Below are 14667 nucleotides of genomic sequence, written 5' to 3'. Positions count from 1 at the left end.
CTCTCAGAACAGACTTAAAGGTCAGATTCCACACAACAATATTTTTTTCTTTTCCTTTATGCAGGATTGGTTTGTTAATAGATCACAAATGTTAACATTTTTAAAATTTCCCTCTACTGGTTCTGAGAGACAATCAGTGTTTCCCCTATATGCATTCAGGAGCGGCGGTGCGCCGTTCAAAATATCTGCTGCGGTAAAAAAAAATGTCTAATGTGTAACAGCCTTTTAAATGAATAGTTTCACAGTGTGTGAAATAATCTTATTTTCTCCCTGACATAGAGTTCACTTATGTTAAAAAAATTGACTGAAAAACCTTTGAACAGACTTACTTATACTGCGCCCAAGCACAACGGTCCCCCCTCCCCACTTCCCCGCTGGCCTGCGCTCACATTGCGCCTAACTATCCAGACTATTCTCATCTCAGGGTGTCCAATACCGACGCTTTCAGAAAGTGACAAAGCGTAGTTATTTGACGCTAAAGGTACCCCAGTAATGCTGATAAGCCGTATATTTGATTTTTTAAACTTAAATTTAAAATGGTATTTGATTGCAGAGCTTTCTGACAGAGAGTTCTATCCACAGCCAGTAAAACTTTAAGTTCACATACAGGATCCTGTTCCTGTACATAGCAACATCAGGTGATCTTGATGCATACTGAATCAGTCAGTAACAGGATATCACAGCTGATTACCATTTAAAAAAAAACGTTAAATGCTTTGTTAAAGTGGCTTATTTTACAAAACAAATTACAGAACTTAATGAGTAATAAAGAACAGTTTGCTTCTTCACACATTCAATTCAATACAATTCAAAGAACTTTATTTATACGTTAGGAACTTCATTCGTGCTGAGTATCAATGTGTGTACAGTTATAATAATATAATAATAATAATCCTTATTTGTAGAGCACTTTTCAAAAACAAGTTGCAAAGAGCTTGTGTAGTGTAAAGACAATAATACCCAAGAGACAATAATAACTAAATAAAAACTAAAATACAGATAAATATAAAATAAGTAAAATAGAATAAAATAAAAGGGATAAAATAAAGTCAAATAAGATCGGGAAAAGCTCTCCTATAAAAGTATGTTTTAAGAAGGGACTTAAAAGAGTTCACTGACTCAGCCGACCTGATTTCCTCGGGCAGGCTGTTCCAGAGCATCGGGGCCCTGACAGCAAACGCTCTGTCCCCTTTAGTTTTCAGTCGAGACTCTGGAACAGACAACAGACCTCTGCCCGAGGATCTCAAGGTACGTGCTGGTGCGTATGGGACTAAAAGGTCAGAAATATAACAAGGCGAGAGGCCATGAAGAGCTTTAAAAGTGATCAATAGAATTTTAAAGTCAATTCTAAAACATACTGGGAGCCAGTGTAATGAAGCTAAAATAGGAGTAATGTGGTCATATTTCTTTGTTCTGGTTAAAAGCCTGGCAGCTGAGTTCTGGACAGTCTGGAGTCGATCAATAGATTTTTGGGTTAAACAGGTGAAAAGGCTGTTGCAATAATCCAGGCGTGATGAGATAAAGGCGTGTAAAATGGTCTCGGTGTCCTTAAAAGTTAACATAGATCGAATTTTTGCTATATTTCTAAGTTGATAAAAACATGATTGAACAAGCTTTGTGGTGTGCTGCTCGAAATTTAAATTATTATCAAACAACACCAAGGTTCTTTGCCACAGGCTTAATGTGATTTACTAGCAAACCAGCAGATGGCAGTGTTTGATTTGCCATCTGCTGGGACCTGATGACCAGGATTTCTGTTTTGTCTGAGTTCAGCTGGAGGAAATTATTTGACATCCATTTTTTAACTTCACAAAGGCAGTTGTTAAGTGAACTCAGCAGTTACACAAACACAGCACAATATACCACACACACACACACACACACACAACATATAAGTAAAAAACAGTTCTATATAAATAAGTAAAGTTTGCAAAGTACAATAAATACATGATAAATAGGCAGTAAACATTAAAAACTAATGTAGCCTATAACTGATAGTGTCGACTCGATTACAGTCACCCAGCTGAGTTTGTGATCGGGTAACGTAACTGGTCAAGTTTTGCAATATAAAAATGTATAATCTGAAGTACAGCCTTGCTCTGTTGGGAATGTGAGCTGCACAGAGCTGCTGAAGATAACGTGAGATCTGTGTTTTCAGTTAGTTTCGTTTTGCACAGGTCTCATCTATACAGTATGCAGCTGTGCAACAGGTCATATGTAATTAACGTCACTTTAAAATGACGGCTCCGAGGAAAGGACATCTCATTTCATTAAATGCTTGTTTCCTGGACTCCTCAACTCCTCCTCGACTCCTCGAGCTCACATCTCGGGTAGGAGGGACTAAGATGCACCGCAAGGAGTCAAGGATCGAGGAGGTAAGGAGGCAGAAATTCTGGAAATGAGAAAGGCCCTGGCAGGACTAAAGGCCCATTTATACTCCTGCGTAGGGTCTACGTGCGTACCTACGCCGTAGGCTACGCACGTAGCCATGCATTTATATCTATGAAGATTCTCAGTCATCCAGATCATAGTTATGACCTGGTCATAGTTCTGACCTTTGTGAAAACAGCCACAAGAAATGCAACAACATTGTGATTCCATACGTGTCTGGAGTATCAGAGAAACTCAGGAGGATTTTCAACAAACACAAAATCCCTGTGTTTTTTAAACCCAAGAACACACTAAGACAGATGCTGGTCCACCCCAAAGACCGCACACCCAAACACAAGAAAAGCAATCTAGTGTATGCGGTCCAATGCAGTTAGGAATGCACAGACCTGTATATTGGGGAGACTAAACAACCACTACACAAACGCATGGCTCAACACAGAAGGGCCAACTCCTCAGGTCAAGACTCTGCTGTCTACTTACATCTGAAGGACAGAGGACACTCGTTTGAGGACCACCAGGTGCACATTTTAGACAGAGACAATGTGGGGAAAGGACCTGTTTCAGATACTTTGTCATGAGTCAGATTTACCAAAAATGACTCCACATCAAAACGCTCCGAAGCCATTGCATCTACACAATCAGCTGTACCAGCTTATCAATTAAGTGTGCTCCCTTACCCTATTCCAATAAATATCCTTTCCCCCGGAATCAATTATTAGATGATCCCGGACGAGCCCCCACTTATGTGACGTCCCGAGGTGTCTAGGGATATAGGGACATAAACATAAACCAGATATTGTTGGTTTGGAAGGATATTTATTTGAAATAATGCAAGTGGAGCACAAACAGAGGATGGGCCAATGGGTGCTGTGGAAATCAACAAACAATTATAACAAAAGGAGATCCTCAAAAGGAGGATTACTGCTTACAGAGATACTAATAAAACAAAAATAAACCAAAAGCTCACTAGCCTACTGCATTTGAAAAACCCAAAACACACACAGCACCCCTGAACCTGGTGAAAACTAACATAAAACAACTATGGTGTGTGCAAGAAAGGTGTCAGTGATAGCTAAGCTTAGCCCTGGCCCACTCTCTTACCTTCACACAGTGAAACACACAAAGTCAAGACACAAAGTCTAGCACAGGTTACAAAACACTACTATAATCTCTAAGACAGGCGTTCCCGAGGCAAGCAACTCAGGTCAGATTGCTGCCTCAAATGGCAGACCCGGCAGGCTTTTAAGCAGGTGGTGGTCGTCACGGTCTCCATCTGATTGGCCCGTAGAGCATGCCGCACCAATCGAGGGCATGGTAACTGGAAACCCAGGAAGTAGGCGGGACCTTCTCTCCTTGTGCAGCCAATCCTCCGCGTGGGCTTGCACAGCCTGCTCAGCATAACAGATAGTCCACTTGAAAGCACAGGCAAATACAGGTGGGGGCGATGGCAGCCGTAACAACAGTAAAATCACAATAATAAGTTGTCAAATAATAGTGATGACAGTTTGTACTTTGTTTTAAGACTGTAGATGTCTGCATCTGTGAGGCCTTGTTCACTGAAACCTGACAAATGACAGAGAAATCCTGGAATTGTTGAGTCGCCGTAAAAATAAATAATTAAATGCAGCGTCAGGAGGTGTTAGGCTAAGCTAGCAAGTTCAAGTGCATGGGCCTAGAGCTAACAAAATTAGCATTGAGTGATGAACAGTGCGATTAGCCTACTGTTGTGGATTTCAACTAAAATTTATCTGTTTGACAACAACAAGTGTTTGACTGCTTAATCTTTTTCTGGTTTGTAAAGCTACTGTTTAATACTGAAACTACATAAGTTATGTTTTGTCAGACATTTTATTCCATGGTTAATCTGTTGCATTTGCACTATGTGTTTTTAATTTCTGCAACACTGTTCTTTATATTTAAAAATGGATAAGCAGTCTAATTTGCTCTGTAATTCATTTGATATAAAAGGTATTTAAAAAATGTTGATTGTACCATTACTTTATTGTTATATATTATTAGTATTATGTATATATTTGGTTAAAGTTAAAGGAATTAACATTTGAGAAACACATTTGAAAAGGTTAATGACTAATGAACTATTCTGGCAGTGTCAGTGCAGGCCAGGTTTTTTTCTTTGAGCTGAGTTGAAGTTATGGTGAGCCAACGCAGATGAGACCTCAAGATCCCTGGATTCAAGATCCCTGTTGTGAGGAATTCTGAACCAAAGACTGCTGATCTTATCCCTCTCCTGCCACAGCTGTAGGATAACCAGCATAAACTGCACAAAACCAGCACCACTTTAACTCAACTTGCAGCTCCACTTGCGCAACCCACACTGACTAACTTTTCTATTTTGGGCTTTCGATTTGGACAATTACCTTCCTCATCCTTTTGGAAGTGCATCCCTAGTGTCTGCGGAACAAGAGTATTCATACATTAAATGGTGTATTATGATGTCCTGGTTATTGTGATTTTGGCTATTGCTCATACAGAGTTTTCTGCAGACATTTTCTGTCTCTAGTACTTAAACGTTCCCAGGTTAGTTGTGCTACTGTTCTGTAATGAGCTTTCATATTTCACATATTCACATTTCTAATAAAAGGCATTTTTTCTAGGCAAACCTAAATTCTATGTTTTTTCAAACAGTCCTGGAAAAAGAAATGAGCAATACATCAATATTTGAAGCTAAGATATTTTGACAGAGAAATAACTGGAAGTAGGGGAAACACAATGTGACACCAATGTTGGAACGAGCTGCCACATGCCACATGCCACATGCCACATGCCACATGCCACATGCCACATACCACATGCAAAGCTCTTGAACACTCATCTCTTCTGAGAACACTTCCTCTGATAACCTCTAACATGCACTTCCTCTGCTCTTCTTCCTCTGTCAACTTGCTTGTCTTGATTACACTATTTGTTAACTCTTACTGCTTCCCCTGGGTATCTACCCCTTTTGATGCAGTATGTGTAGATTTTATTGTAGTATATTCTCTTTATGACACAAATGTTGTACTTTTTACACCACTACATTTATCTGACAGCTTTAGTTAGTAGTAAATGTAAACTAGTTTAATGTTTTGTTATAAATTAAACTGCCCAACTGTTATACATGTACAGCTAGCTTTATTGCCAAGTAGTGTTTTACACATACGAGGAATTTGCTGTGGTGATAAGGTGCAAAACGTAGACAAACATACAGTCAACATAAATAAATGTAGAAATATAAATATGAAATGGAAGATCAACGTTGCAGATATATACATGTGCATTATTCTGGGTCTAGGCCGTGCAGAAGTAACGCAATGGATAACAACACAGATCAACAATCAACAACAAATAAATGCGACGTGCCAGGTCTGTGCCCGACACCAGATGAAACAGTATTTACATATGCAGAGACATTTGTATCATTTGCAAGGGGGGAGTGTCAGTGGGGGACCCGGGCCTTGTTAATGAGGCTAGCTGCAGATGGGAAGAATCTGTTTTTGTGGCGAGAGGTTTTGGTCCTGATGGACTGCAGCCTCCTGCCAGAGGGGAGAGTCTGAAACAGTTTGTGTCCGGGGTGGGAGGAGTCAGCTGCAATCTTTCCTGCTCGCCTCAGAGTCCTCGAGGCGTACAGGTCCAGAAGAGAAGGAAGACTGCAGCCAATCACCTTCTCTGCGGACCGAATGATGCGCTGCAGCCTGCTCTTGTCCCTGGCAGTGGCAGCAGTGTAGCAGATGGTGATGGAGGAGGTGAGGATGGACTCAACGATGTGCATCATCATTGACTTTGGCAGGCTGAACTTCTTCAGCTGTCGCAGGAAGTACATCCTCTGCTGGGCCTTCATGGTGAGAGAGGTGAGGTTCAGCTCCCACTTGAGGTCCTGGGAGATGATGGTGCCCAGGAAGCGGAAGGAGTCCACAGTGGTGGATGGGGAGTCAAACAGTATGATGGGAGAGGGCGGGGCTGGGCTCTTTCTGAAGTGAGAACTCATTATATAGGGTATATAAAGTAACTTAAGTCATTTTTTATGTAAAACATTTCATAGTTCCAGCTTCACAGAAGTATTTTAATATGTTTTATATATTTGTAATAATTTTGAGGTTGATTTTTCTGCTTTTACATTAAAGCATGAGTAATAATATCTAATGATATATAAAACAAATGTGCTGCTTAATGTGATGCATGCTAGACTGAACACACAATAAAACCTTCAGGAGCAAGCATTTCTTTTTCTTCGGCTGCACCAAATGGAAACCACCTTTTTCCGTGCACTCTACGGGAATTTCACCTCATGATGATCCATCCAAGAGTTGTTGAGATATTTCCTTCATAACCACAAATTTCAGCCTCATTGTGACTCTGGAGGAAAGTAATTAGCATTTATCACCTGGTATCAATTAATGTCCAAACCACTGATGAACTGACCAACTGACAGACCGACGTTGCCATCCTTATAGTTGCTGGTGGACAAACTATCATCAAGCATATTTCTTCAAAAATTTCTTGTTATTGCAAAGTTTTTCCAGCAAAATCAATTCCACCAACAAAGTACCACAAAACACAGAGATATTCACAGTCTCTTTATCTACATAATCTACCTGTACTGTACTATTTTGTATTTTCCAGTGTGGTTTCATGTAACAGGACCTAACTACCACTGTTTATTATCAGAAATAAACAAAGATGAAAGCTAGAAAAGACATCAACCTCCACGCCAAGGAGGATGAAAGTCAAGTCACTGCTAACGTCATACATTACGTCTGCTTTGGTCTTTCTAGTCATCACCCCCACACAGGGAGGAGCTGTTGTAAACGTGTTTTTCTGTGTACAAAAGGTTTGTGTTTCTTCTGCAAGCTGGTAATAACTATTATTACAGATTAGGAGCAACATCAGTAAAAACAGACAGAAAAACTCATAAAACAAAACTTAGAGATCAGATTCCACACATTATTATATCTTTTCCTTTATGCAGGATTTGATTGTTAAGAGATCACCCTTCAGCACAAATGTTAACATTTTTAAAATTGCTCTCCACTGGTTCTGAGAAACAATGAAAATAGGAATCTAAATAATGAAAACATAAAAAACTAAAGTATAATAATTGAGACTGAATCTGTCCTGGTGTTGTTCATGCTGACTCACTGTCATGACTTACTGGGACACTTGACATAGAAGCCATCATTAATTTTATTAACACCTTTCCTCTTCCTGCTTTGACCAAAATATCTGCTGTGGTAAAAAAAATATCTATTGTGTAACAGCCTTTTAAATGAATAGTTTCACAGTATCTGAAATGTGTGGGGTTGATTGTTCTTGTGTAGTTTGTATGATGCTTTGGCAATATTGTTGTTATACATTCATGCCAATAAAGCTAATTTGCGTTCACTTCACAGCCAGTATGGATCAAAATTACAGTTACACTTTAAGTTCACATACAGGAATGTGAGTATTGTTTTAAGACTTGATAAAAAGTCAACCTATTTTTAGAGTATAAACATGCACAGTGAAACACAACACTAAATCTGTGGTGATAAAACTGATCAGTTGTTCAGGGTTCTGGTTGTTGCTGATACAGTCCTGCGGTCACATCAGTGCAGAATGCTGCTCTGAACATGTGCAGGAAATGATGATCTTGATGCAGACTGAGTCAGTCAGAGACAGGATATCACAGATGACTGCCATTTGAAAAAAAAAAAGTAAATGCTTTTTCTAGAGTCAACAACAAAGAAAATTACAGAGCTAAATGAGTAATGAGTAAAAAGAACAATGTGCTTCTTCACATACAGTATGAAGGGTCTGATTTCTTCTGCTATTTTCAATTATGATTTTGGCTTCCAATAATTATGAAAACATTATTATTATTAAATTATGAAAAAAAATATCAGTATTTTTGTGCCCCATCCTGTTTTACTATGATGCTCTCATTTTGAATTGTGTTATTAGCCGTTCTGTTTGCAGAAGAACTTGTATTTGTTTCCTGTGTAATCACATGTGATGGTGGTTTTTAACTGTTCTGTACGCAGTTTGAATAAATTGTCTCTGGCAGCCGTCTGTCTCTGCAAATGAAAAAGGGAAAATGTGAAATGTAAGTAAGTGGGAAAATATTATTTCTACAGAGCCTTTTAAAACCAGAAGTACAATCTTCTTCATGGGTGCACAGAAAATCCCAAAATATAAAATACAGCAAGAACTCAAAGGAGTGGTTAAACATAACAAAATATAAAAAGAACAACACAGAACCATTGGAGGATAAATTATAAAAAAGTGGTGATAAGGCTGTTTGATACAAGTAGGGTTTTAAAAGTTTATGACTGTGCTACTTTGTACTTTGAATCATGTCACAGTTTAAGGTTAGCAATCCAGTTTAGTGTCAGCCTTCAGTAGCCAGCATTCACACCGCAATTCCTCCAGAAATTGCATTGTCTAGTTTGGTTCTTGGACCTGTTTGGCTCTTTGAGACATACGGGCCATTTTTCCACAAATGAAAATGGCCAAAAGAAGCTGTACCTGACTTTCACTTCTGCTTGTGTTTTCTCCACTTTTAAGGAATACACACCACAATAAGTCAAATTTTTCCTTCTTTCTTTATTCAATAACAGCAAACCATGTTTACGTGTTTTTGAACTGTCAAAAACAATTCTACATGAATAAATTAAAAAAGCATTAATTCCTGTGTGCAAAGGTTTTATTTTGTCAGATGTGTTCACTAACAGAATGGATGTTGTATCAAATTCAAACATTATTGACTTGTGTTAATAATCCAAACATTATTGACTTGAAATCATAGACAGTCAGCGTATTAACCTTTTATTAACAGACTGGATGTTGTATAACTGTTTTGTCAACCAAATTACCCAGTGAGAGGCAGAATATGTTCAAATGAGGATTAAATGTATAAGACAGTTATTGGACCCTGTGGTTTTACTTTGTGAACCAGTAGAACTACTGTGACCTGTGTTAAATGGACCCTGGCACCTATTTCCAGGAAAAACGCCTAAAATAAATCAGTAATATCTCCTCAACCATTGGGCCTAGATGCATAATTCTGGTCTCCTTTGAAAGGTCAGAAGCTAAGGAATATAAATCCGATACATTACCGTATTTATTTTACCATTACAGACTACATGGTGATGCAATACAGAAAAAATATGATATTTTCATCCTCACCTGGTAAAAAAAGCTATATTTTAATGCAATAAACCATCATAAGGTAGATTATAATGCACCTGAATATCTTCTAATACACTTGGAATACAACTGTAACTGTAAATTTGATGAAAAGGAACCGATATACAACAGTTATTAAACAATCTTATATACCTTAATTTCCATGTTTTGGCCATGTTTACTGTTTATATGTTCACTTTTATTGGTAGTTATGTTCAAAACATTATTTCTATCTTTCTATCAAATCTCTTATATCAGGAATCGGGCGGCAGAAATCTTTTTACGTTTCATCCGTGAGAGGTAGAGAAGAAGAAAGCTCCTCATTTTGTTGATCTTGGATGCTGAAATCCTCAGTCGAATGATTTAACTGAAATTGGTTTTGTCAGCCCCGGGACCCTGTACACAGGATAAGCAGTAGACGACGGATGGATGGTTTTGTCAGTTCCTCTTTTCATTGGTTGGTTGATCTGCTGTTTCTACTGTTACGACCCCCTGTTGGTCTAGGGGAGTGGGGGCCATAAACATATAGGCACAACTGGTATAGATCTTAACAAGGTAACTTTTATTGGTAACAGAAGAGATGTAGACAGGTAACAATAAACAAAAGGAGGGTGGACGAGGGTGCTGCGAAAATAACAAACCAAGTTAAAATAAAAAAGGTCCTCAAAAGGAGGCCTGTACCTATCTATCTATTTAAGCCGGGTTGATTCTTGCTACAAAAGAACACAAAGAGCACAGCACCCACTCCACCTGGTGAAAACTAACAAATAGTAACAAAACACTAAGTGAATTCCTCCACTGCACCCAATGTGGAGCTAACAAACAAAGGTATGCAAATGGTTTCCCTAAACACAATGTACAGCTAATAAGCAAGGAATGTGGATAGTTCCACTAAACACAAAGTAGAGCTAACAGGCAGGGTATGCAGTCAATACCAGCGGCACACAAGTCAATAGGTGGTGACAAGCTGCCTGGAGCAACAGGTGGATTCTCCTTATGAGCAGGAGGTAATTAATGTGGTGACGAGCCATTGGTTGAGTGGAAACAGAGGGAACCAATGGGCGGGACTGATGTCAGCACCCCAGAAACCAGGAAGTAGGCGGGTCTTCATTCCCCAGGGACACAGCCTACTTGGTAGAGAGACAGAAAAAGGGGAAACACAAAGGTGACAGCGACAGCCGTGACACTACACCGACCGTTTCCTTAGATGTTACACACACAACTTCTAATCTACTTCCTCGTCCTTCTTTCACTTTGGTTTTATATAACAAATCCAAAGAACAAGAAAAAAACATTTGTAAGGAGCATTAATCCAAAATAAGCAGAATAATCCAGGGAAATGTCAAAGAGACTCGACAACCAGGCTTGGGAGGGTTACTTTAATGTAATCCGGTACAATTACTAATTACTTGTTAAAAAATGTCATCAGTAATGTAATCCAAGTACCAGAAAATAAAAGTAATGTAACCTGTTACTTTTGGATTACTTCAATACCAAATACTCAAATAAAGACAAGATGTGTTGTCAGTGGATTTTTAGAGAAACATACAATTATAAAATGTCCCATTCCCATGAAATCAAAGTCGATGTTTAGGCCTAAATGTTTTTATATGATGCCTTGCACTAGGTCTATAAGCCATATGGCAGGATCTGGTCCATCAATGACAAAAAATGTTGTTTTGTAGGTATTGTAGACATTTTAGAGTGTGTCATTTCTTGGAAAACTAAAATGTTGGTGAATCATCCTGCACTGGGGGGCCTGCATTCATTTATGTTTCCCAGCTGCTCTGCCTCAACTCTGTGATTTATTGAGTCCCCTGATGGACAGATAGATACTCAAGCACTGGAGGTTTTCAGTCTAGTGGTGGTGGGACCTGGTGGGGAATGATTGTGGGGAGCCGTGGCGGGCGAGCAGGCCACGAAACTGCGCTCAGCAGCCTCCAAGGACCGAACACAGCCTCATTAGTTGACTCAACCCCAGGGTCGACACAAGCCAAAGCGGCAAGAAAACCACTTGCAAAAAATGTGTTTTTACTGGAAACACGTAAATAGCAAATAGCAGTCTGCTCTCCGTTTAATGGAAACTTTGTGCTTAAAGTGATCCCTATGTGTAATCCCCATTACAGACCTTGCGATTTCTCCCTCCTTTTTAAAGTAACCTCTTGTGTGTTGCTTCGGGGCAGGCGTGCAGCCTTTGCCTGAGTTACCTGAGTGAACTCACTGTATTCCAGTGTTGGCGTTTTGAGGTACCTTATAAAATTGGTAGTACTGAACGCAGCTCTTTAAACACAAGTAAACACAACTCTCAAATATTTGCCTATAATCTGGTTTACTACAGCGGTATGAACCCAAAAAAGACATTTTGCTTTAGTAAAATTACAACAAGCTGATCAAAATGATGAAAGTACTTTAGTGCCAAATATCAATGTTTCATGAGTTTAATAACGTGCCATTTTCGATGTTTTGTTTTACTTTGAAAGTCTATCCGGACGTTGCATATTTGTTGCTAACTTATATTTGTCGTTGCTCAGCGTTGCTAACTACACGTCAAAAAATTACGCTAAAGGGCTACCCAGGTCGTTAACAAGCGACGCCACAGGGCCTTAACCGAGCGTCAACATGTGACGAGTCGGGAGTGAGAACGTGTTGGCAATGAAAACGCAGAAACGACAGATGCTAGCTGTGTTTAACTCTGAGTGCAGTGAGTGGGTAAGGGGAGAGAGACTGATTTAAAAGGTGTCACTTTCAAAAATGTCATAAAGCCTCATAGCTGTGTGTTCGGGCATGTTTACTGGTGTAACAGGGACACTGCGCTGCTTGTCATCATAGAAACAGATCATCAGATTGTGATGTTTATTGCAGCTTCAGTAATATCGGCTGCCTTCCTTTCGACACACAGTTCTGCTGTTCACAGGAGCAAATGTCTTGTGAGTGTTGCTATTATTCACAACTTATAACCAATCAGACAGTGCCGTGGGTGAGAAGACTCCAACCTGGTGATTGCCTACAGACAGACAGAGGCAGTTGGATCAGAGCCAAAGCACATTTTAAAATTAATTTAACCCTAACAAAACTACGTATCCATCCAAACTTCCTCGCTTACTTTTCTCTAAGCAATCTCTTGTTTTTTTTATAAAGTTGTATCACAGAGCAACTCAGTGGCTCACTGGAGCAGAGAGGTTTATTTGCGCAAGTGAAGATAAATCCACTTTTTAATCCCAAAAAATTTAATTAAAAAGTTAATTTAATAAATCAATTGCAGACATAACAAGTGGCTTTAGGATTGCTTTTGTTTTCCAATTTAAAATAGTTTGACACTGCAGACATTTCTACCACAGACTGCTCTCTGACTATGACACTTGTGTAGCAGGTAAAGCAAATAAAAACATTAGAGTTCCTGGAACATGAACATGAATGTGTTTCTTTGCCCATGGCCTCCAAATCACTAAAAACGCCCGTGCTAATGCCTGAATTTTTTTTCCCTTTTACATAAAAATGTTTCCACTATAAATGTGGTGTAGAAAAATTGAACCTGAATGCAGGAAATTGTTGGAAACGGTTTAATGCTCAAAATTTTCATATAATTCAGAAGTGAATATTTCTAAACAATAATGTTAAAATCTTATCGTAAACCCAATTTCATGTCTCATCTCCTCTTGTGAGTTAATGTTATGACTTGACCATTGTATATCCTTCGGAATAAGGATAATACTGAAAGCTAAAAAAAATAAAGTAGACCTGGAGTCAAAATGGGGAATCTAAAAGTTAGAGCAAAGGTCTTGCGACAAGAAAGACTATATTTCGAGTAGTACACAGGTGGCAAATGTGCCCTTAAGCAAGAAACTAACCGACTTTCTCTTCCACCACCAGTTTAGTGTATAAATGTGTGAAGCAGGGCGTTACTGAAGTAGAACAAAAATATGATAACAAAGGTTGCAGAAGAAACTAAATTAAAGGAGAATCCTTCAATATGTGAGTACCAGATTGATTGTGACCTCTGACTTAAGGCCATGTCAAATAATTTCTCCTGATTATTTTGTCTGTGTGGATTAGATAGATAGCCATATCTGTTTTGTTATAACATCTTCTTGAATTAGAGCTGCCCCCGACAAAAGATTTTTCTAGTCGACTAGAAGTCATTAGGTCAAGCCATCAGAAAATGGTTTGTTCCAGGGCTGAGAAAGAATTTTATAAGTAACCTTGTTAACACTGTGATACAATACAGAGAAATACAAAACCATATTTTACAAGTGGCACAAAGCGTGCTACTGTAATATGAGAAACGGTAATGATTCTGAATGCGTCTGAAAAACCAGCAAGGAGAGTCAACATTTTGTTAATTTATTTAAACACAGTATAAAATCACACACACACACACACATCTCATTGTTCATAACATGGAAATAAATTACTTCCAGCTTCACAAGAAAAATCCTCGTAGGCTTATCAACACAATGGATGATGGATACCATTATATACAAGTCATTCAATACAAACATGCTCCTCTCCTGAACCCGCCAGTATCTTCGTCGTCCCTGGAGTCAGAGTCCTGGTAAAGATGTAAATCCCATCGGTACTGTGTTCTCTGTCTAACTGGGCTCTGCCACACTCGGCTCTCCTTCAGAGGTCCAAAGCTCCTGCGCCAGGTACTCTGAGCTCCCAGTCTAGGTAGAGTCAGCTACTAGGGCTGCTAACTGAGCTAACTGCAGTTCAAGTTAGCAATCGTGTCGTATATGATACCATAGACATGGAAACTGATCAGCCATAACACGGCAAAATGAATAGCACGGATTATCTCGTTACCATGGCACTTGTCAGTGGGTGGGATATATTAGACAGCAGGTGAAAATTGTGTCCTCAAAGTTGATGTGTTGGACAAGAATGAGGATTTGAGCACTTTGATAAGGGCCAAAAACAAAATTTTTGAAAAAGTGAATGCTGGTTCTGATACATACCAGAGGGCTCTACAGAAGATTATTGGTACCCTTCTACTGACCATCAGTGATATTGGTGAGCTGAGGTGCCTACATAGTCCAAAGGATACTAAAAGTACCCACCCAGCCACGGCCTGTTCACCCTGCTGCTGTCTAGAAAGACATACAGAAGTGTTGCACC

Source organism: Micropterus salmoides, unplaced genomic scaffold (genome assembly GCF_014851395.1).
Source record: "Micropterus salmoides isolate LMB-PRFRI ecotype aquatic unplaced genomic scaffold, ASM1485139v1 Ms_hic_scaffold_4, whole genome shotgun sequence".
In the NCBI taxonomy this organism is placed as follows: Eukaryota; Metazoa; Chordata; class Actinopteri; order Centrarchiformes; family Centrarchidae; genus Micropterus; species Micropterus salmoides.
This window is presented reverse-complemented; position numbering follows the sequence as displayed.